This window comes from Helianthus annuus, chromosome 11 (assembly GCF_002127325.2).
Source record: "Helianthus annuus cultivar XRQ/B chromosome 11, HanXRQr2.0-SUNRISE, whole genome shotgun sequence".
Lineage (NCBI taxonomy): Eukaryota > Viridiplantae > Streptophyta > Magnoliopsida > Asterales > Asteraceae > Helianthus > Helianthus annuus.
Window position 1 is genome coordinate 54446186 of NC_035443.2, and position 26008 is coordinate 54472193.

Below are 26008 nucleotides of genomic sequence, written 5' to 3' on the forward strand. Positions count from 1 at the left end.
AATTCAGTAGTAGTAGCTTCAGCCTCAGCAGTGGTTGTGCGGTTTTCGAATAACTGGGGGTACCTTTCTTTCATTTGGTCTTCGCGTTCCCAGGTGTACTCTGGGCCACGCTGGGAGTTCCAACGAACTCGAACAAGAGGGATTCTCTTGTGTTTGAGGACCTTCACCTCCCGGTCCGTGATTTCAACTAGCTCCTCGACGAACTGCAACCGCTCGTCGATAGTGAGTTCCTTAAAAGGAGCTATGAGGGTCTCATCTGACAGGCACTTCTTCAGATTCGACACGTGAAATACTTTGTGAACTGCACCGAGTTCAGCTGGTTGATTCAGTCTGTAGGCTACTGGGCCTATTCTTTCAGTGATTTCGAACGGTCCAACATACCGTGGATTGAGTTTGCCTCGTTTTCCAAAACGAACCACACCCTTCCAGGGTGAGACTTTTAATAAAACCCGGTCCCCGACCTGAAGTTCCAAAGGCTTGCTACGCTTGTCCGCGTAGGCTTTCTGACGGTCGCGTGCTGCCGCCATGCGTTGTCGTATCTGTGCAATCTTTTCCGTGGCGTCCACTACAATCTCTGGACCCGAAATCTGACTATCCCCCACCTTTGCCCAACAGAGAGGTGACCGGCATTTACGTACGTACAATGCCTCGAATGGAGCGGCTTGTATGCTGGTGTGATAACTGTTATTGTACGAAAACTCCACCAGAGGGAGATGCTTTTCCCAGCCGTTGCCGAAATCAATAACACATGTCCGAAGCATGTCTTCAAGAGTCTGGATCGTTCGTTCAGACTGCCCATCCGTCTGAGGATGGTATGCTGTACTCATGTCTAGACGAGAGCCAAAAGCTTTGTGCATCGCTTGCCATAGCTCTGACGTGAATCGTGCATCCCGATCCGAAATAATAGAGGTTGGCACTCCGTGCCTCGAAACAACTTCTTTCAAGTAGATGTCTGCTAAGGTAGAGAACTTATCCGTTTCTTTGATAGCTAAGAAGTGAGCATACTTTGTGAGTCGATCAACGATCACCCAGATAGTGTCATTCCCGCGCTGGGATCTAGGAAGGCCAGTAACAAAATCCATGGAAATTTGCTCCCATTTCCATTGTGGTATTTCCGGTTGCTGAAGTAGGCCTGATGGTTTCTGATATTCGACTTTAACCCTTGCACAAGTCAAACACTTGCCGACGTAAGTTGCGATAAGAGCTTTCATGTTTGGCCACCAATACGTTGTTCTAATATCGTGGTACATTTTATCCGACCCTGGATGTACCGAGTAGCGAGACTTGTGCGCTTCATCCATCACAAGTTCGCGTAAACCGCCATAAAGTGGGACCCAAATACGCCCCGTTACATAGTAGGCGCCGTCTTCCTTTTGTTCCATTCGTTGCCTTGAACCACGTAAGGCTTCAGCCTTGACGTTCTCGGGTTTTAGTGCTTCTATCTGAGCAGCTCGTATCTGTGCAGGAAGACTGGACTGAATAGTAAGCTGTAGCGCTCGCACGCGCTTAGGTAGTGTGTCTTTCCGACTGAGGGCGTCAGCCACAACATTGGCCTTGCCTGGATGATACTTGATGGCGCATTCGTAGTCGTTCAGAAGTTCAACCCATCTCCGTTGACGCATATTCAAATCCTTTTGCTTAAGAATATGCTCGAGACTCCTGTGATCGGTGTAAATCGTGCACCTGGTACCGTACAGGTAGTGTCGCCATATCTTAAGCGCGAAAACAACAGCTCCCAGCTCTAAATCGTGCGTCGTGTAGTTCCGTTCATGAATCTTGAGTTGCCGCGAAGCGTAGGCAATAACCTTATCACGCTGCATCAATACGCAACCAAACCCCTGTATCGATGCGTCACAATAAACCACGAAGTCATCTGTGCCCTCTGGCAATGAGAGAATAGGTGCGCTGCAAAGCCTATCCTTTAAGTACTGGAAAGCGGTCTCTTGGGAATCTCCCCAACGGTAGGTGACACCTTTCTGTGTCAGCATAGTAAGCGGCTGCGCGATCTTGGAGAAGTCTTTGATAAATCGCCTGTAGTAACCCGCCAAACCCAAGAATTGGCGTATTTCAGTCGGTGTACGCGGTGCTGGCCAATTCCTGATCGAATCTACCTTAGATGGATCGACATGAATCCCATCCTTGTTCACCACATGGCCTAGAAAGTGGACTTCACGAAGCCAGAAGTCACATTTAGAAAACTTGGCGTACAATTGCTCCTTTCGAAGAAGTTCCAAGATAAGACGTAAGTGCTGCTCATGCTCCTCCTGACTCTTGGAGTAAATCAAAATGTCGTCGATGAAAACAATAACGAACCTGTCTAGATAGGGTTTACACACCCTGTTCATAAGATCCATGAAGACTGCAGGCGCGTTCGTAAGCCCGAATGGCATAACCAGAAACTCGTAATGGCCGTAGCGAGTTCTGAATGCCGTCTTGGAGACGTCCTCATCCCGGACTCTCAGCTGATGATAACCTGACCTCAAGTCTATCTTGGAGTAATAACACGACCCTTGCAACTGGTCGAATAAGTCATCTATGCGCGGAAGAGGGTAACGGTTCTTCACCGTCACCTTATTGAGTTCACGGTAGTCGATGCACATCCTGAACGTACCGTCTTTCTTCTTCACAAATAACACTGGAGCTCCCCAAGGCGAAGAGCTTGGACGAATAGATCCCTTATCCAAGATTCCTGGTAGCTGCGTCGATAGTTCTTCCGATTCTGGTGGAGCTAAGCGATACGGTGCTCGAGCTATGGGTGCTGCTCCTGGAGCGAGCTCGATTTGAAATTCGTCCTGACGATGCGGCGGTAGACCAGGCAAATCTTTGCGAGACACCTGAGGAAAGTCGCGTACAACTGAATGGTCTTCCAACTTCTTTTCTTTCGCTGATGTGTCAGTAACGAGAGCCAAAATTGCGGTGTGGCCCTTCCGCAAACATTTCTGAGCCTTCAAGAAAGAGGTGATGCCAACCACGGCACCACTCTTGTCGCATTGAACTTCGAGAGGTTCTTGACCAGAACGAGGAATGCGAACAATCTTTTCTTTGCATAGGATTTCTGCTTGCTGTTGCTGCTGGCGATTCCGATGTGCAAGCCGTGGGCTCCTGAATCCTTAGCTTCTGCTGTGCTCTGGCGATCACTATTCTTGTGCTGCTGTTGTGCTTGAGACCGAACGGTAGCTGAACCCTTGCTGGAATACCCATCCCATTTCTGCTTGTTGTCACTAGGAGTAGCGGGAGTAGCAGAAGTGGTAGCGGTAGTAATAGCGCTGATACAACTAGGCAGCCTGTTCTATTCCACTGCCTGATCCGTGAGGCGATGAGCAAGACACTGAATGTCTTGGATTTTGTCGAGGTTAGCCGATGTAGCATGGCTCTGAATCTCTGAGGCTAGACCCTTGAGGTACAATTCGATACGCTTGTTTGGAGGGTCCACCATGGTTGGACACAAGATGGCCAGTTCGTTCTATCGTTTCGTATGAGCTTCAATTTCTGACCCCGTCATTTTCAAATGGTAAGGCTCCACTTCCAACTTGTGGATGTCATCACGCGTGTAGTATTCCCTTTTAATGCGTTCTTTGAATTCGTTCCAGGGGGTGGCGTTAGCAGCTGCCAACCCTAGTATCTGTACTTGCGCGTTCCACCTGGTTAGCGCGATTCCTACCAAAGTACCAGTGGCGTACTTGACCCTGCGAGCCTCAGGGCGTTCACACATGAAGTTCTTGAATGTGCCACTGAATGTGCTTGGACGACAGTCCATGATGTTCTGGAATGTGCAGAGAGGTTGATGTGCGTTCTGACCCGTTGCGCGAGAAAGATAGGTCAAGGTTAAGCGCGAGAGTTGGGTCACGAGAGTAGGATCTAACATCCTAGAATAGGTCTGGAATAGCAGGTTATACCTTCTGCTTGTGCGGCTGCAAGCGCCGCAACAACTTGTTTGTTAATAAGAGCCGCCAACTGGGCTTGAGTCATGTCAACACGTCCAGACATGATCGAACAGTAAAGGTAGCATAAGTATGAATGGTTCGCGAGTAGGGCGATGACAGAAAAGTGTAAGCACGCAAGTGTTCTCAAGCAATAACAAGTAGTGAGCAAAGTAATGTAAGCATACTACGAGCAAAGTTCTATGCAGTTCTAGCAAGCAGGTAATAAACATAAACCTTATTACCTAGGATGTCGAGTCTTGCACGTGGAGCGAAGCGTCGTTGTGGATCGTTGAGAGCACTGTTCTGGTTATAGTCCGGTTTTAATAAAAACGTTTTCCCATATTAAAACCAAGTTCTCTATAACCAATGGCTCTGATACCAATCTGTCACACCCCCAAAATCCACCTGCGGAGTATCACCGCTTGGGAGCGTGACTGACCAGGATCAAGCCACCAATCATACAGAACGATACGTATAATAAAAGTAATTGTCATTTAACCCAAATCAATTCCATACGAAAGGTGTTCCAAATCATAAGAAAGTTATCATTGTTTAGCGGAAGCGTGTGAATAAAAACCCATCGTAAATAAGTATCAAATATCAAAAGTGTTTAACAAGAAAATCACGATCAAAGCCCCACAACGTCCAGCTCCTCCGTGTGCAAGCTCCATATACCTAACGTCCTGCAAGGCATGTAACAGATGGATCAACAACTAGTTGAGCGAGTTCACAGAAAGTAAATGCGTAATAGTAAGTTCGTATGTAACAGGTGGCTCTACTGGGCCGTTAGTACGTTCTATTGGTGGGGGCTTCCCATGTTATATAACCACTAGACTACTCGTAACCATAGGTATCCTTCACAACCGAGGATAGTAGTGAATATAAGTACACGTAGGTTTTACGTGTGTATCCTTCACAACCGAGGATAGTAGTAAGTATAAATGCACGTAGGTTTTACGTGTGTATCCTTCACAACCGAGGATAGTAGTAAGTATAAATGCACGTAGGTTTTACGTGCGTATCCTTCACAACCGAGGATAGTAATATGTATAAGTATCCTTCACAACCGAGGATAGTAGTAAGCATATGTGTACGTAGATCGCACGTATGTGTCCTGCACAACCGAGGACGATGGTATGGTAGTCTAGTAACAGTGTAAGTACAATTCTATTCAATCTCAATCCTTCAATCCCAATTCCCGTGCCCTGGGAATCCCATGCCTTAGTAAGGGTGTGAACTCACCTTGGTTTGCTCGGTATGCTAGGTTATGCACTCACAAGTAATCAATCAAGTCCTATTGTATGCACGTATAACAAATCAGTTCATGTTCGCAATGGTACGCATGTAATCTATGTCACAAGGCGTTTGACAGTTATCACCATGTATCAAATAAACAACTAATCACATTTATGCAGCTTGAGCTTACAATCAGAGTTGTTCTTAGACGTTTTAATTCAGATATTCATCAACAGTCTTAGTAACTGAAATCGTATTACATCATTGTCCAAGATTACAGAACTAGCATGCATAAGATAGTTTACATACGTAACAGTGTTATTACATCAAACAGTGTCATCATGCTAACAGACAATGAAACTCAGACTAGGTTAACAAAGCATGGGGGTTAGCATATTGAACAACCTTGGATATCACTTATCTACAAAAGTCGGACAACCTTATGCACATAATTTCATAAAAATTCGGACAGGGAGTGGGGGTTTGGGCCATGAAACTCGGACAAGGGGGTAAGGGTAACAACCCTTACAAACTCGGACCACATGTGTTCACTTTGCAAACTCGGACCAAGGGGAAACATGGCCACAAACTCGGACCAAAGAGGATCAAAAACTCGGACCCTCGAATCTCTTTATGAAAGTCGGACCTGGTTAACACATGAAACAAAGTCGGACCAATGGATTGGGGCATTAAACTCGGGCCAAGCCCATCACATAAGTCAGACCAACTTAATTGACAAGGAAACTCGGACCTAGTGTCCTCTTATAATGCAAACTCGGTCCAGCAATTACAATGAAAGAAACTCGGACATCATATTAACAAGTAAACTCGGACCATATAAGTTGTATGAAACTCGGACCATATGTTGTCCATTAAACTCGGACATACCCTAACAAGGAACCTCGGACTATAAAGCTTATACATACTCGGTCATACATTCATCAATAAACTCAGGCATAGACTCATCAATAAACTCAGGCATAGATTCATCAATAAACTCAGACAGTCAATAATACGTGAATTTCAATACAGCGTCAAAAGAATCAAGTCAGTTACGTTTTGATTTCTAATCGTGATCATAAAACCCTAACACATATTCATATTCTTGCATCGCAGAATTCATATTCAATCACTCGATTTAATCAACAACAAACAATCCTTTCACAAATCATCTATCGGAAATACAACTTATCATACTCAATACTCTATAATCAGAATTCATAAACACAGAAGCATTATTTGTAAAGCTAGGGTTTTCAAGAGTTTACAATAACCAAGAATCGATACAATCAAACAATCACAATCATGAATCATTTACCTTGTGTTGATTCTAGAGAAAGAGAGTAATCAAACTTGTGGTGCCTTGCCAATGATTTGGTGATGATTGCTAGGAGGATTAGAGAGTTACAAGTACGTGTTTTGATTTTGAGAGAATGATTAGTGAAAAGGGGATTAGGGTTAAGTATAATTAAGTTCACTAATGGCCCTCTACACCCTTAACTAATGTATTTTACAATAGTACACCATTTCAAATAGTTTCACAGTTTCACCACCAAGTTTATACATTTGACAAGTTTATCACAATTAACACATAGTCATGCACAATCACACAACACACTTCATTGTATCAAAACATATACAATTCCATAACAACTAATTGTGAAATCCATCGACTAAATAATACAAGAACGTGCAATAAATGCGAAATAGAAATCTTGGAATTTCGAGTTGTCACATTATCCCCAACTTAAAAGAAATTTCGTCCCGAAATTTGGTACGCACTCACCGAGGAAGCTAGATAAGCTGTATTGTTTACCGGTTTTCCTGGGGTGTCACACCTGAGTGGTCTAGTAAAAAGATTAATTCAAATCTGGTTAGGAATGACATGTGATGATATAGCTGGAAAGACTCCTTGGTGGTCTGTTTTAAAAGATCATTTATTTTTCTAAAGGACTCTACGGTGGTCTAGTCACACTCATCACAGGTTCATTCATTTGGTTTTTCCCTACACATTATCAAAAACACTGTGTGGACTATGCAAGGAATATGTAATTATGGACGCGTACATAATTATGAAATTCAGTGCATGGAAACCACAGTAAGATTTATCATGTGTAAGAACCGATAGTGGCAACAATAACGGAACGTGAACAATGTAATGGAGGTACGGTGGACGCACCAATGGCGCTTCATATACTTGTATATAAGTGTCCCTCTTACATTGCAATCATAATGTTATTAAAGTTACTAGAAGTTCAGAACCCTAACCAGTGCTGTCTTATCTTTTCGACTTCATGTTTCGAGCTCTCACAAGTTTCCTCTGATTAAATTTCGGGACGAAATTTCCTAAAGTAGGGGAGACTATGACATCTGTGCCTCCACGGCCATCAAACAAATACCAAATCAATGAAATATTGTATTTCATACTTGGGATTTGTATAAAAATGTGTATCATTTGCACATATCAATTCTCGTTCGATTTCAAGCTCTAAATCGCTTTCTGGAAAGTTATACGCGAACTGATGCGTAAACGTAATCAGTTTAACGCGACAAACACTCCGGAATAGTGATATAGGCTTAACATACCTTAAATAACCTTTACATAACTTAGAAATAAGTTTTGGAAGGTTTGGTGTGTCGAAATCAAGTTTATTCGCTTACAGGGACTAATTTCGACAAACTGCGAAAGTATGCCGATTCGTACTATAATGAACATTCCGGAACTTGATCATAAGTTAAACATGCCCTAAATATCCTTTACATAGCTTAGAAATAGGCTTTGAGGTGTTTGGTGTGCAAAAATAAACTTATTGGTCATTCAGGGACTAAAAGCGTCAAAAAGTGCACAAGTTTGCATTTTCGCGCATATCTTACGTTCTGAATATATATCCGGACACCCAAAAATTTATCTAATCATTAAAATATTTTATTTTAGTGATTGGCATGATAAAATTTCATCCGTCGCTTAATTTGGATCGTTTTTGCGTTCGTTACGACTTCCGTCGTAATTAACCGAACAACGCGATCGTACGACCAAACGAACCGACATCCGAGATGTTTTTGAGCATGTTTTGAGTTCCCAATACTTTAACGTCATTTTAGAGCCTTGAAATGAGGTTAACAGGGCTTAAACGTGTCAAAAATGGGCCGAAATGCAAGTTTCTAAGCTGCAGGGACTGAAACTGTCAATCTGTCAAACACGGCCAGGCGGCCCGCGTAAACCCAAGCCTTATTCTTACGCGGGGCGCGTGAGCCTATCAGACAGAAACATTGAATCTGGTCATTTTGCTCCTTTTTGCTGGTTTTGATCTCTGGTTTTCAATGCTATGGACTGGTTTGTGTGTTCTCCAAGTCCCCCAATCCTTCCTTGACACTTGTATGGCTTGGATCATGCCCTCCTCTCCAAGAAATGATCCTAACGGTTTTACGAAAACTATATAAAGCCATGTCCCCATTCCATTTTCTGCACATTTGGTTTGAGATTTCTCTAAGTGGTTGTGATATTTCACTTCCTACCTGAGAATACTTGGAACCAAATCTTTTTGGACCCTTTGTAAGTCCTCTTTCATTCTTTTATTGCTTTCCTAGCTCGAAATTCAAACTTTGTTTGACTTTCAGCTTTGACCACGAGATGGTCAACGAGAAGTTCGTTTGAACTTCGCAACGTGAGCGTAATCACGTTAGTTATAGTCCTTAGTGACTATACCTACTGATTACCACGTTGACTAGGCGTAGTGACGAGTCGTAGTTTCGGTCAAAATGCGCATTTAAGCGTATTTTGCAACCAAACTACTCTTGGTATCAAAACGCTTTGTTTTGATATCAAAACCTGTTTTCTAACTTAGTTAAGCATGTTTTAACATGCTTAGCTCGTCACTTTTAGTTTAGTGCTTGTTTAGAGTCGTAAGTCAAGCGGTCTAAACCACCGCTTAGACTTTCGAACTAGACCCGTTTGGTCGATCTTTAGGATCCGACCAAGCATGTTTAGTGACCATAGTTGTATAGGGAATAACCTTCCGAGGTTATACCTTATGGTCACCGAGTTTAAGTAGTTGTATGATAGGTAGATTATATGCCTTAGGTAAATTACCAAAATGCCCTTTTCATGCATAATCGGATTTTAAGCACATGTAACCTAAAATTTTGTCACTTAACTGATTATACAATATATTTAAACATGTTTAGTCATATAATACTTATCATAGGACTAGTTAGACGTCTCGAATGCGCGTTTGCGCGAACGACGCGTTAAAGTAGCGTAAGCTACCTTAATGGGCCGTAACGGGTCGAAAGCACTTAGGTTAGGTTTCGATTTAGTATGTAGGCATTGTTAAACCATGTCATATGAGTTCCAATAACTCATTTGGTTTACAAGACCTCATCCTATCCGATCCTCTGACTTAGGTCCGGTTTATTTATATAGTTATTAGGTTGCCGATTGATTCCGTGCTCCCTCTAGCTTTGCTTGGTTGTTGTTCAAAGACCGCTAAGCATTCTCAGGCGAGTACATAGTTCCCCTATTTTACTGTTTTCGATTGTTTTGGGGTGATCCGTATGTGTTAAATGATTTCAATGTTTAAACGATGTTTTCCAAAAACGATTAAGATGGTTTATATTAAACTAATAACGATTTTGATAATGTGAACAAGCTTGTTGGTTGTAATTACATAACGAATGACATTTATTAGCTCTGATCAAGCCGAACAGTATTAGGTTATGGTACCATAGGATCTAACAAAGCCCGTTATCAGACTGCACCCATTGTTATGTGTGGGTTAGGTGGGTAACGACCAAATCTGTGATTGTTAATTTACCCTTTGGTGGTTTATTAATGCGAAAGGCGAGGTAGTTATTAGCGAGACGACCAAAAGTAGTTTCACTATTAAAACGAGTTAAACGATTTTGGGGATAAGTTACACGATTTGAAACGACTTAAACGAGATAAACGTTTGGTTAAACGATTGGTTTTGGGATGTGATTAGATAATGGGACAGGTGTAGCATGTTAAAAGCATGGTAGATACGCCGCTGGTACATCTTATATATAAATGCTCTTATCATATTACATTTTGAGTCAATATTTAGTTCACTGGGGAAAACGATTTTAAAACGATGTCACACAACGAGGTTTTTGAAATGATATAGACCATACGAGTTTTGTTAACGAGTTTTTACGAGATTTTTTTACAAATTGATTTAACTAAATGTTTTGGGTTAAGAATCATGGCTACGAGATTTTATAACAAACTATAACCAATTTGATTTGAGTTGGTTATATATGTTGTAATACACTTTTCAAAACAAGGTATGTATTTTGACTCTTGGAGTCTAACGAGGTACTACAACATGTAAACTAGCCATGAATCCGACACTCTCATAAAACCTATATACTCGCTAGCATTTCTTTGCTGACTTTGTTTTCACATATGTTTCAGGTATTGTTGAATGATGTTGATTGATAGGATGCATACTCACATAGGACGGGACGAGGCCTTAGTGACTTAATAACAATGATAGACTATGTTTAACTTGTTTGTTAGATTTCAAGACGATGTAAATGTTTAATGTTTAATAAAACAAAACTTCAAATTTCCGTATGTTTTGAAACAATAATTCTGTTACAACACTCCCCGATGTTTCCGCCACGTTTTGTTGTTTTATCGTGGTCGGGGTGTGACATGTATCATTGGATTAATCTTTTGGATTTTTATTAAATAAAGGCCCCCCTTATTCCCACATACCTTATATCTTATTTTCACACCCCCTATTGTATACGGGCCGTATAACATTATACGGCCTGTATAGAATGTTTATGAATAGGAAAATGCGCAGGGAATGTTTTTTTGATTTTACTATATACGGCCCGTATATATGTATACGAGCCGTATACATGTGTATATGATTTGTAAAACATATACAACTCAATGGGTTTATTTTGTGAGGTTTTTGATGTTACCAGATGTATACAGACCGTATAATTGTATACGGCCCGTATATAAGGATGTTTTTTCATATATCACGTTTTTTTCGAGTAAAAACACAATCATTCTAGGGTTTCTAAACTCTTCATCACCTTTAACAATGCCGATAAACATTGATCGGAACACGCCGCTTAAATCAGAGCACAAGTAGAGTAACGTTACCGATCAGTCCGTTGATGGAAACCTTAGCGATCACAGAGATCTTCGTGTTGGTTATTTATCGATTCTACTAGTTATCGGCGGGGATGGGTACAGAAAACACCAAGGGTGATAATGGATTGGTTACAGAAACCACTAGCAGAAGAACCCGACACATCTTCTATGATGATCTGAAACATTCTGAATAACTAGCAGAAGAACCCGACACAAACAAGTTCTCCATAGTTTGTTATTCAGATCTCTATTCGGTCATCTTTCCAAACTACAACACACGATAACTTTAAACTTTATATTGTGTGATTTGACCAGGAAATGATTAGAGGTGATTTCTACTTTTAATAAGTTGTCACAGTTGTCAAATTCATTGGGTGCATTCACATTGTTTAGACAATAATAGATAATAAACGGATTGTTGGACTTGTTCCAAATGCACGCCTCAATTCATCTTTTTTACTCTTGTCTTCGATTTCAACAAAACTTTTCCTTTTCCTTCAATTTTGAGAACATTCTCCATAACATGAAGACGTGTCGGGTTCTTCTACTAGTGGTATTTTAATGAAGTATTGAAGATTAAATGTGCTAAACGCAACTATTTTTTACTACGGAAACGATGGCTATGCGAAATACAAACCGCAATCGTTTGTGAATATGGGACCACTGGACCAAACACATGTCACATAGTTTGTCATGACAAAAGATATAGATGTAGGAATATAACTAGATGGTACGTGTGTCAGGATCTTTATCTATCATGTCATCGACCAACTGCTCGAAATCTCTTTCGTTTCTCATGTTAGGGAGAATGTTCTCGAAATTGAAGGAAAAGGAAAAATGGTTGCTGACGTTTGATAATTAAACGCATGTACGTGACAAAATAAAGATCGTTCTAATAGATTAAAGATATTAAAACAGTTGACAAATTCGTTGCGGGTTGGTTTTGGGAAGAAAAGAAGGGGTTTACGGTGTTTTGGTAGGTTGAAAGAGGTGAATGGTCTTGAAAGATTTATTGAAATCAAAGAAAATAGTAACTAGTAGAAGATGTGTCGGGTTCTTCTGCTAGTTATTTGGAATGTTTCGAATCATCACAGAAGACGCCTCATTTAGTCATTTTTACTTATTTTTTCGATTTCAACAAATCTTTTCAACAATCAGTAAGCAAATACACAACCTGATTCAGATCTCTATTCGGTTATCTTTCCAAACTACAACACACGATAAGTTTACACTTTATAGTGTGTGATTTGACCAGTTGTCAAATTCGTTGCGTGCATTCATATTGTTTAGACAACAACAGATAATGAACGGATTGTTTGACTTCTTGTTCCAAATGCAGTGGTAGGATCTGTACTTAAAGGTCTCTAAAATATGCAACCGAGACCGCCTTGTTAATTTTAATGAAGCAATGAAGATTGAATATGCAAACCGCAACCGTCTTTGACTACGAAAACGTTGGCTATGAATGCTTGGAAAATTGCATCAACTCTCCTATATCAACATACTCTTCTCCAGACGCTTAGTTGTTATGAATGACAACTTGAGGGGTCTAGTTAACTTTCAGATTCAGATTCAGAAAGTAGATGTCACACCCCAACCGATGGCGGAAATATCAGGGTGCGGCACTAAGTGTTCAGATTGCTCAAGAGTTTCCATAACACTAATAGTTTCAATAGTAAATAGTTAAGTTTCATGATAATATTGTCTAAAACATAAAACACAGAACCAAAGTACCAAATACAGCAACAAATCATTGTTTCAAGTTTCTAGATTAACTAGGCGAGTTTCTAAGCATCAATCCTAGCTTGTTTCTTGAGAATCAACATCCTATCAGGCTGCAACATGTATTAAAATAAAGTCAGTACAAAAACGTACTGGCGAGTATACAAGTTTGAGTATATAGCATAATAGATTAAAAGAACTCATATCCATCAAGTAAATGATAAAAATAGTTTCAGCCATGCTAGTGTTCGCAGTCCAAGTGATAGCCCAAGTGTCCTGATGCTTTAGGTGTTTTCCCAAGACTCAAGGAAAACTAGAATCCTCCTAACAATACCCCCAAGAATAACGGGGAGGTGCATCTTCCTATAGCGCTACTATTGTTAAGGCGGAACTACACACGTGGATTAAACGTTCACATAGCATAAAGAATCAAGAATCAAGAATCACAAGTTTCACATTCACATAGGATAGAGTTTAGATTCAAAAAGTATCAAGTTTCAAGTTTCATAGAATACATGTTGCATCCCAAAAGTTTAAAACGAAAATGGATCGAGTATACTCACAGTGATTGCTTAACAGTAAACTATTATTGGATCAAAGGGAGCTCTTTAGGATTAGCCTGATTAGAGTACAATAGATAAGTGTCGGACAGAATACAAGAATCATGCAAGTGTCGGATGAGACACCTGATCGGATGGCCATCCGGTCGGATGGTCATCCGGTCGGATGACATATGTGATTTGGGATGGATCGCCATCTAATCGGATGGTCATCCGCATTCGATCCACGTAACACCTCGAAAATTCGTGTCCAATAATGTATTGACACGTGTCATAAGCTTTGAACGTGTGAAAGATTACGTATGAAGGACTAAAGTTGACAAACAGGGAATCTATGTGTGTAAAAGGATTCAAAATGTCAACAATGAATAAATATGTCTTTCAATAACCCTACATGATGGTTATACCCTTAAACAAATAAATCATGGATCATACGAAGCTAATTGTGAAAGAAAGTGAGGAATTACAAACTGCAGGGGCTAAATGTGTCAACATGTTTAAAGTATACCTCTGAGTGATCTTTTAGCAGACCCGAAGCTTTATAATGATAAATTATACTCACAAGAATGTGTGATAAAAATTTCACAAGGTTTCGATTAAGTATGAGAAAGTTATCACAATATTCGTATACGGGGGGTTAAAAGCGTCAACGTTGAAATTTAAGACTTTTCGGTAAACGCATGAATAACCGGGGACTAAACAAAGTTGGTTTATGACTTGGGGTCCTTAAAAGTCAAGTTTGGGGGTTTATAGTGCAAGAAACAAGTTAAAAATGGTTTTTGGAAGGACCAGGGACCATTTGTGCAATTATTGAAACTTTGTAACCGGATCAGAGTACCCATGTGGGGCACGTAAGATCCTTATGGATCCTTACACGGGCCGCCTAAGGTCCCCAGATGCAGAAAATGTTGACAGCTGCCTGTTACAGCCCTTTAACCGACTTAGAAGCCTGGTTTTCAATACTTGGAGCTTGTTTGATGGTTTTAAGGAACCTAGGGACACTTGGAATGATCCCATATCACTTGTAGACCTTGTTGGCATGATCAAATTGATTCAAGAAACCTATATAAGGACATGAAGTTGTGATCTTCAATTGCTCATCTCACTTGCAACTTCACAACTTGGTTTCTGGAGTTACCTGGCTTTAGGAGAAGACTTGGAAGTGTAGAAAAGATAGCAAGGACCCTAAGTAAGAGCCTTAATCCCTGCTTAGTCATTCTAATTAGCTTATATTCCTAAAAGTCAAACCGTCGTAATTAAGATTTGACTTCGTCATTAATCTTAATTGCTCCAGTCAATTTTCATTATGAAAGTACCTATGAGTTGGTAATTATGTGGGCATTAAACCCTTAAAAGGGCACCCTCTGATTCCCACTCTAACTAGGTCAATTGTCGAGTCAAACTTAGTTACAAAAAGTCAACAGGAAGCTATTTTGTAAATAAACACATAATTATTAATGTGTAAGCTATGAAACCTGTTTTGACACTCATATAACTTGGTAATTAATATAAGAACATGTCTAAACATGTTCAACTCGACAATTTTCAGTTTAAGCTCGGTTCGGGACCGAAAGTCGCATAGTTTGACTTATACTTTGACTTTCAGTTCTGACCCGTTTGAGCATGAATTAGGAATGCCTTAGAGCTCTAATAGGTCCAAGTTACCTATAAGTATAACCCTCTGTGATTATACAACTTGGTTCATTGGTTATCCAATTCATATGCATGATTCTGTTAAATGCTTAAATGTTGACTATTATGCCCTTATCACCTTAAAATGTGATTTTTGAAAAAGTGAAAGGATAGAAACCTTCACTACTGATTTATAAACTTGTTCCTAGAATTTGACATCAGTTTGAGGTCTAGATTAAGAGTTATGCTCATTAGCGTAATTAAGAAGCTTTTAAGTAAATAAACCGCATAATTAGCATATAGCCTATCTAAACCCAAATTTTAATACCAAACTTATTACCCACTGAAGTAATATAATATTTTGGGATTTTTGAAGATTTTTATTTATTTTTAGGCTGAGCATAACTTAGGATTCTAAGCTTGATTCGGTAATTGTCGGTTTTGCCCTTTTGGGCTATAAAATGAGTTTTACAAATCCTTTTGACCCCAAACCTTTTTCTACTGATCTAATATGATAAATAAAGTATTTTGAGCCTTCTGGAATAATAAAATTTTCAGCTTTCCTTTGAAAACCCGGAAATGGCTCCAAATCGCCTTTTTAAGCGTTTTTAACGCATAGTATGTATTAAAACCATTTTATAAATATAAGGTTTGATACCTACTAACGTTTTAAGTAAATTTTCATACTTTAGCAGTAAGCAAAAGTCTTAAACTCAGAATTCCAGTTTTGACCTTTTAAGCCTATGTGAAATTACCAAAATGCCCTTAAGATGCATAGTTTGGTTATAAGTGATAAATTTCACATATAAGTTATACCCTACTGATATAACTTAGTAAATTGAGTATTTTTACTGATTACATCAGATCCGAAACTCAGAAACGTATTTAAACCCTTTTATAACCTTTTAAATGACCAAAATACCCTTACGGGGCGTAATTTGATTTTAAAACCATTTTGGGCATAATAGAAGACATCCTACTGATGTCACAACATATTTAAAGCATATTAACTTGTGGAACATGTTCATGACTCTTATGGTTACCCGTTACGCATGTTTCGCGTTCGAATCGGTCTATGTAACTAGTTTACATATATTAGCCGAAATGGGTTAAACCATATCGTTTTTGTCTCAAAATTCAGAATGTGTTTAAGTTACCCATATTAAGCAAGTACACAAGCTTGTCGGGTCAAAACCACATTCTAAGCCGGTCTTCGCTTTATCATGCTTTTGAACCGTGCCCTCCTTTGAAAACTAATCGGTCTAAAGCTTAGGCTAAATTAAAGACCCGTTAGGATTCTAATAGGTTATTAAAACCTTCGTTCCAGATTAGGAGCCCAGTAAAACCTACGTGCACTTGCTGTATTTGAATTATACTTTGCTCAGGTAAATACCCTTAACTTATTTTCCCTATACGGGCTTGGGATACGGTACTATAAAAGTACCGCTTGGTCGGGTGTATGTAGTCATTTAAATCATATTGTGATTGATGTATTTACATAACCTGTTTGATATGTATTATTTGGTGTATGGACCTTGGGGGTTAAATGACCATGTCCCGGATATCCTTGGTATCATTCATGAAATGGCCACGACCTAAGCACGGGGTGTAGGCGTACACCTGACAGTTGCATTATGTAAAAACTGGTATCCCAATATAAGGAATCGACCTTGTGGGCATTATACCTGTGGCGTGTTAGTTAACTTAAGTCCGGCCCTACAAACTGGCCCTAATGGACGACAAATGAGTAAAACTATATACAAGATTATTTTGAATAATTGTCCCAAGTTATAAAATATTTTTGCCGAAGTGCATTTAAATCAATTTTCAAAATCTTTTCAAAATGAGTCAGTTAAGTCGTATTTACCAGTGCAAACTGACGTATTTTCCCAAAAAGGCTAAGTACAGGTACTAAACGAAATAGGTTGGCTACTCCAGGCATCATTACTCAAGTCTTAGATGTCAAAGTCTGTTGAACAGTTTTCCTTTTTATTTGATCCGCCTGTGGATCTGTTTCGACTGTTTGTGATACTTAAACATTACAATTTATTCAGTTGAAATAAATCTATATCTTTTGCTTCCGCTATGCATTTATATGTTGTGTTGTTTGACTATGATGATATCAATTACGTCACGATACTCCCCACCGGGCCCACCGGTGACACGTGGAAAATAGGGGTGTGACAGGATGGTATCAGAGCCAACACTGAGTGAATTAAACACTAGCCTTTTTGTGTTTAATCTCAGTTACACAATTGCACATTCTTGAGTCTAGACAAGAACATAGGACTAATCCTAATTCGTTATATTTTGTCTCCTTTGTTATTTTCTGATTAGCCCTTGCATGGGCAAGTCATTTTGATAGAAGTCCCATTTAGGGCAACCATGTACTTGTTTAAATTTTAATGGGATGATTAGATTCCTATATTATAAGATCTACCATTGTGATAAAATGGCAAAATCTAAAAAGGACAAGACCTAGCTCAAGACAGGGCCAAGATGGTAGTTCCTCAATTAGATTCAGATCCTTGTGAACATCTCAAATTAGGATTGCTCTGCGTTTAATATTAAAAGAATCTTAAAGGTAAAGCCTAGCCTAATTGTCATTACAGACATGGCCAAGATGGTACAACCTATTCAAAAGATTCGAAACCTTGTTAACATCAGAAAGCATATTAATATGCTTGACAAAGGTGATTCGATAAAATCACATAAGTCATTATTAAATGGGTTATTCTAAATTCCCTTATTTATATAAACATCCCTTAAGGATGAAGTGCCCACAGGCTATAATTAACGTCCTCTGGGACTAAAGACAGTGGTAGCCTACAACTCCCTGTCTAGGAAAGGTAATGAACTTTGATTCAAACCTTAAATACCTCGATCCTGTAAGAATCCTGGTTTATAAATTAAACTTGTCTACGTGACTAGGCCTTTTGTGCCATTATTAACTTATAATTTAGGGTTATAATGAAAATCCTGAATAAAATAAATATCATTCCTTTTTTTGCTAGTATATGTATTAAGAAGAATCTTAAAAGGTATAACCTAGCTTGAATGTCAATAAAGACCTAGCTAAGATGGTAAAACCTGTTAAAAAAAAAAGATTCAGATCCTTGTTAACCTCTGAAAACATGTTAACACTCCCTACAACAGTGATGCGATAAAATCACATTTGTCATCTTTATATTAGGAATCTTCCAAACCCCTTATTTAGCATAAATGATCAATAAGAATCATGGCTAATAATCGTCGAACATGATGTACACATCTAAACATCCATCTGGGATGTATACCTACGGGTAAGGATGTATACATGAAAAAGATAGTTTCATTTCATAACTTCTTGTCAAGACAATGAACTATGAAATTTTCCGATCCAAAGGAATCATAGATTATGTTTTAAAATTTCCCTAGTGACAAGGCCTCTGTGCCACCAAAAGTCCTTTGGAACAAGCCCTTGTGCTATATAAAATGTCGGTGCGACATTGACAGTCGTGACTTATGTCCCCTGTCTAATAGATATGAAGGATTGTATTCCGTCTAAACGCCCAAGATGGTTTATTTAAAAACCTAGGCAAAACGTAATCAAATAAATACTATCTATTGGCCTATATGGTTGGTTTACACCATGGCTATTTAATCATCAAGTTCGACAATTTAGCAAATTATTACTGCTTGGTTTGCAGTCTGCAAAGCTTTATCATGGCCGACTCCTCTGAAGCTCACAATCGTCCCGTTGATCAGAATAAGGATGCAAGACTGAACTTAACGGGCACCGAGTTACAGGCTATGATATATATAGCCGTAAACAAGGCTGTGGACCGTGCGTTGAAGGATCATAAGCGAAGGTGCGATGATACCCCAAATAAAGGTGGTAAAAAGGGTAAGACCGGTTCAAGCTATAACCAGTCCAAGCCAAATGAGGCAAAACCCGAATGTAAAACCTGCGGGAAGAAGCACTTCGGAAAATGTTTCTATGAGCGGACCAGGGGATATGTCATCTGTAAAGAAATGGGCCACGAGACCCATGAATGCAAAGACCTGAAGGACTGTTGGAACCTGAAGGTTTATTCATGTAGGTTAGTATAGTTTAAGGGTTGTTTATGTCTTTTGTTAATGTACATGTATGGGCCGAATTTGTGTGGTTTGGGTTAGTGTTAGATGTGTCGCAATTGGGCCTAGGCATAGTCTAGATGTTTTAGTATTTAAACAAACCTCAACCTTAGGGTTGAGGTTGTTGGTCAGTTATTGTTTTGAGAGTTGGGGTTGCGACACAAGAGACAAGGAACCGAGTTCCTGTTGAAGTTTTGTATCAGTCTTTGCTAGTCATTGAATGCAAGATTTCGGTTTGTGCTTTGCTTATTGTTTTTATCTTGATTATTAGTGTATGTTCTTGAATCGACTTGTGATTGTTTTCCGCACTCTCACAAGTTAAAGTTTGATATCATTGAGAGATCCTAAACGGGTTTTTACAATTGGTATCAGAGCCTTTAGAACCTATTTCTAGGCTCGGTGTGATATCAAAGATTCAAGATTTTCGTATTTTTTTGGGTTGGTGTTCTTCGTGTCCTTCGAGGTATTCAAAGTGTTCATCGGGTTTTGTTTAAGAAAATCATTATTTTTGCTTTAGTGATTCTGTTCAAAGGTGTTAAAAGATTAAAATTTTTATTAAACTGATTTGGAAATATATTCTATTTTTGATAAGATTTAAATTTTTGAATAATTTCCAATTCTCTCGGAACTGATTGCTTTTAATAAGGCAGTTTCAACATATTTCTCTGTTGACCGGTATTTTATTTCAAAAGACTCAAAGATTTCAAGTTATCTCATCAATAAGGTTTCGACTCCAATTTGAAACAAGATCAGTCGCAACCATCATTTCGACTCCATCATCTTTTCAAACCAAGGTTTTCGACACAACTTTCACGGTTTCGAGTTAAACTTTACTGGTATCGAGTCATATATCAAGGTCTCGAGTCAATAGGTCGTAACCGAAGCTTCATCACCATCTTCATCGTTCCAATCCACGGTCTCGACTCATTACAGACTCTCCTTGTCTCTCTCATTACACGGTTTCGACTCCCTACCAGTCTCGACAACATACCTCGCAACCGAGATCTCGACTCTTCACGGTTTCACGGTCTCGACTCACCGTTCCGACTCGCAACCCCGGTTCCGAGTCGCAACCGAGTTCTCGAGTTATCTTCACATTTTCTTCACTGTATCGACTCACATTATTTCGCAACCATCGTCTCGAGTCATTCCGTTCCGAGTCGCAACCACCAACATCATTTCATCAGTGTCTCGAGTGTGCACAACTACATCGTTCTTCATCATCATCAGAAACCTCACAGCCTGTCATCATCTTCAACTCCTCACACCACCGCATGTTCACCATCGTCTCCGTTCACCATCGTCTGAATCACTGCTGCATCGTCTAAATCACTGCCTTTTCATCGTCATTCTTTATCATTCACCTTCGTCGTTTATCATAATCTCCGGTCACCTTCAACCTCCACTTAGCACCTCCGATCACCTTCTCTAATCTTTCATCAAGGTTTGATCGTCATCTCAGTCGCAATCAAGCCTCCTCTCACCACCGTTCCGACTCGTCCGACTTGCAACCTCGGTTCCGAGTCGCAACCGACTCTTCACGACATTCGGTCTCGACTCATCTTCACAGGTCTCGAGTCAAGGAGGTCCCTTCACAGTCTCGACTCATCATTCATCAACTGGTCTCGACTCCAATTTTTAAGGAATCAACGGTTTCGACTCACTACTCATCACTGGTCTCGAGTCATTTATTCCTGTGTTGCAATCACTGTCTCGACTCACCACAGATTCTTCAAGATCTCGAGTTGCAACCTTCTCCGTCTCGAGTCGTAACCTCGGTTTCGCCAATCAACCAAATCCAGTCGAAACTACGGTCTCGAGTCATCACTCATCACGGTTTCGACTCCATCTACTGACCAGTTTGATCATCATCTTCTTGTCCGATAATTGTCGCCGGAAACCTGCTTCACAAAAACACCATTAACAACCACCGTAGTCTCCGGTCATCGTTCCGACGTTTTCCGACCCCATCATCTTCTTTCGTTATACTCTCGTACCTGCAACACAGATTTTTGGCGGCTGCAGTTTAAAATTAGGGTTTTGGTTTGATATTGTTCGAAGAAGACGATCTGCAGTTCTGTTTTGATTTTATTATAATATAATAATAATTATAATAAGCAATCATTTAGTAATCATTAATTTCTATAATAATAATATCAATAATAATAATAATAATAATAATAATAATTATTATTATATTACTTAGTTTATTCTATATTTTTTTTTAAAAAAAAAGGTTGTTTGTTTGGTTGTGATAACGGTTTTGACAGATTGTTGAGGTACGGTTCAGTAATCGGGTTCATTCGCGTGCAAAGGGTTTCAGTTAGCGAGTGCACGGGTTCTCGCTTTGAGATTGTGTTGAGGGAATAGTTAAAATATCATATTTTTTGGGATCATATCTTAAAAAATGTCTTCTAAAAGAGAGATGCTTGAGCAGAAATTCGAAGGATTCAGTTACTCATACGGTGAATCTATAGATGCAGTGATTGGCCGGTTTGTTGAACTGCTTTCTGAAATGGAGAAGGCAGAAATGGTGGTGTCTACTCGCATAAGCAACAGAAAGCTTCTGGAGGCTATAAAAGGGATTCCAGATCAGGCGAACTGTAGTTGGTTTATGAATGTTAATCAGATAATAGTGACAACCGACGGCAACTGTTACAAAATGAAGTCAGATGAGCTGATCTCCCTCATCAAATCCTATGGCAATGCTGACTCATCACAAAATTCAGCATTTATGTTTAACAAACCCATGGCTCAAGAAGTTACTCGTGATCGTGAAGAGATAGTTTCTGTATTTTGCACTCCTGAGTGTAGAAAAAGAAATGAGGCATATCGATTACACAACGCTGAGTTGATTCAAGATTACAAAGATATTAAAAATAAAAACTTTACTTTGGCCAAAAATGAAAAACTTTACAAAGAAAAAATTGAGGCCCAAAGAAAAGATATCGTTCAGTTAAAAGAAGATCTCAGCGCCAAGAATTGTAATTTTTTAGATGCTCTAGCAACAATTAGTGACTTGACCAAAGAACTAGAAGACTTAAAGGTCAAATATCAGGTAAATGAAATTAATATTAAAAAATTTGACACTTCTAGTAATTTGGTCAAGAACATTTGTGACATACAACTAGAGTACAAAGAAAAGAAAGGGGCTGGTTTGGGATACACTAAAACTCCTCCTCCATACAATCATAATTATACTTATATGCCTTTCACGGAAGAGGAGTTAATTAATGAGGGCAAGATGACTTACGGTCCAAAAACCGATAAGTCATCAATCAACAGCAAATTTGTTGATAATAAACGACCAGCTCCTTCAATGAATTTTGTCTCAAAAGGCACCATTGATCCTAACAGTTCGGTTGCATGTGCAGATGAAATAGAAGACTCAAAGTGTGAAGATAGTCTTGGGGATGAACAAGCATCAGAGTCTGATTCATTTGAAAATTCAATAAATGAACCTAATCCAGACTCTATTTTGGCATGTAGTATTTTTAACTCGGTTTTTAGCTCTGTGTTTAATTTTAGACCTAATGGATTGGGCGAAAATGTTGATGCTTGTGTAACAGCGACTGAATCGGAAGATGAAACGAATGAGCCAGCTGAACCATCTGATTCCAAATGTGATTCATCTGAAGCAACTGATTCTGAGAAATTGGAATCAGTTAATTCTAGTGAATTCAGCTCAAGGATGTCATGTGCAGAACCGACTCGTGCTGAAAATTCGTCAAAGGTTTCAGCTGAAGTTTCTGCTACAGTTTCTGGTATTTCATCCAACAAACCAGAACTCTCCGATTCTGTCAAAGTTGAGGACATAAAGGATGAAGAGAAGACTATTGTGAACAAGGCTCCAAGTGCACAAGCTGAACAATCTGAACCTTCGGTTAGTGATGAAAAGGTTCAGATCAAGCAACAAGAGCCGAAGCGAGCAGGTAAAGGACGCGGAAAGAAGAAGCCTAAACATCAAAGACAAGCAGGCTCTCGACAGTCCTCAACGGGCAGCAATAGTCCTCAAAAGGCCCGTGATATGAGAAATGCTTTTGTTAAGCCAGTCAGTAATGGCAAATGTGAAAAATATGCATTTGACTGTGCTAACAAAGCTTTTGGAAAGACTGGTGAGATTTCTGAACAAGACTTGCAGTCTCATCAAAACAAGAAGAATAAAAAGAAATCTCCACCGCAGAAGGCCCCGGCAAACGACAAGTATAGGCATCCAAATTCATCTTCGTCTGCTGTAAATGTGCAACAAAAACAAGCACAGAAAGGACCGGTTCATCCTTCAGGGCCTGCAAGAGCTACACGAGCTGATCAGAATGCCTTCTACGTAAAGAGACAAACATGCTTCAATTGCGGCATTGCTGGTCACATTGCAAGAAATTGCACACATCGTCCCTACGTACCATATTATATGCAAAATCGGAGGGTTACACCAAAGGATAACTACCATTCTAAGCCGATGAAGGTATCTTCACCTAAGGCATTGAAGAATGTGAATCCCAAGGTTAAACCTTCTGATGGGGATCGGAACGCTGCCAAAAACAAACGCAAAGCTTTTCAAGAACAAAAACATCTTTCTAAAACTGAAACAGCTAAAGTTGCACAACCGAAGGCAACAAATACGTTGTTAAACCGAAACAGATTTGGAAACCCAAATCCAAAGCAGCAATGTCTCCAATCCTTGAAATTAAAGGGGACTTGTGTTTGAAAGAAGTGTCTTATTTTGATGCTTCAGGTGAACCCAGGACCACGATGGCCTGGGTACCAATGTCTTACTAATCTCCTTAATTTTCAGGAACAACCAAGGAGGAGCTGTTGACAATCTCTGGAATGTTGATAGCGGTTGTTCCAGAGATAAAAACGGGTAACATTTCACTGTTGCAGAAAGTTCAATTTTTTTTTTACAGGTGATATGTTTCCTTTGGAGGAGATTAGAGAAGTATGAAACGATCAGCAAAAGGTACCGTTTAAATTCAGTACTTTGATTTGAATTTGATTAGTCTTCAATCTGATGACAGAACGGTTAAACAAAAATATTTTCTCTTTTTCTTAGTTTATAACCTTGTATATAAAGTGTCCTTTCTCTTGTAAATGGTAAATTTGCGCAAAAATACAAGATTTATGCACAAATTTAGGGGGGGAGAGGGACATATAGATAGATATATAGTTTAGGGGGAGAAAACTAAGAAAATACAAAAAGAATTTGATGTAAATATGTATTGTTTTAGGGGGAGAAAATGAGAAAAATGAAAAAGCCAAAAAGAAAAATTGCATGATATGGGAAGTGAAATAAATGTTTGTGTTAAAGGGTTTGACTAACACATGTAAGGTGCCATAGCTGAAAAGACTAGGATCTATTGCGATATGTCGATAGGCTTGACGCTCAAAATGATAAAAGATATTAAGTGATATAAACATAACAAACTATGTACCATGTGGGTAACATACCAACGGCGTATGATTTTATGGTCTTAAATCTTGCGTTGATAGATAGCCAACATCTGAGGTTTCGGGTCTTTATACTGTTGAATCATCCGGGGATATCTTGGCTGTCCTTCTGTTCAGAACTAAAATTGTACATGACCCCAGGAAAGAAAGTCACTTGGAATTAGCTCATTTCTATTTGAATGTCTGTATGTTGTCCCGATACACACAATTTTGATCTGATTCTGAAATCTTCTCTGAAAAAGTCGTGTACCTCCTCTGCTGCATCCAGATATATGCTGACCTGGAGGTGCTAGGAAACTACAGCTTCTGCTGCATCCAGATACATGCTGACCTAGCTGTACGTTGTCGCGCTGTAGATCTAATACACCTGAAAGAGGCCCTCTAGTGCCCAAAAGAAACCCCAATAAACCTATATCAAATTGAGAAAAACTCGTTTGATCTGTATATTATACCATCTCTGCTTAAGATCTATTCTGTTCTCTTCTCAACCTATTCCCAGTTAAGATTTCAGAAAATCTGGATTGGACTTGTGAAATATGTGGTAGGGAAGATACTTGCATGATAGAGTGTGCTGTTTACATTTCCAGGATTTGATTAGTATTTATTTGGGTGTTCATTGTTAAGAAATCAAAACATGATAAAACAGATTATATGCAGACCTAGACACAGTCAGGATATCTTAAAGGATGACATCAGTATACTCACCTGCTACGATGAATCGTTGTGCTTACCTTGATCGTGGGGGTATGTCTTGGAATGGGACACACGGGTATAATAGTATAATATTACCTTAAGTATATCACGAAGTTAAAAAATTGAAAGTTGAGCGTTAAAGTTTAAGTGGACAAACATATTGGCAATCGCATAGACCAGTTTGATTAGGCTCGTACTGAAAAGTGTTCCTTAGTTTGCCTTAGAACGAATTTTGATCCCATTGCAATTGTAATAGTATATTATGGTAGTTGTTTATATTTTGGGTTTCTATTTGTTTTTAGTTTTTTTTAAAAAAAATAGAAAAATACAAAAATAGTGTCTTGCTTTTCTATAAAACCAAAAATCCAAAAAATAGAGTGTTTATTTGTTTTTCTTAAAATTAAAAAATGTAACCGTTCTTGAAGATTTGACTGATCATCAAAAGTTGAAAGAATTTAAATTGTGAAATCTGAGTACAAGTACTTGGATGTACCTAGTGTTCACATGGTACTCTCCCTGTTGCATAAGAAATGTTTGCTTATGAGTTT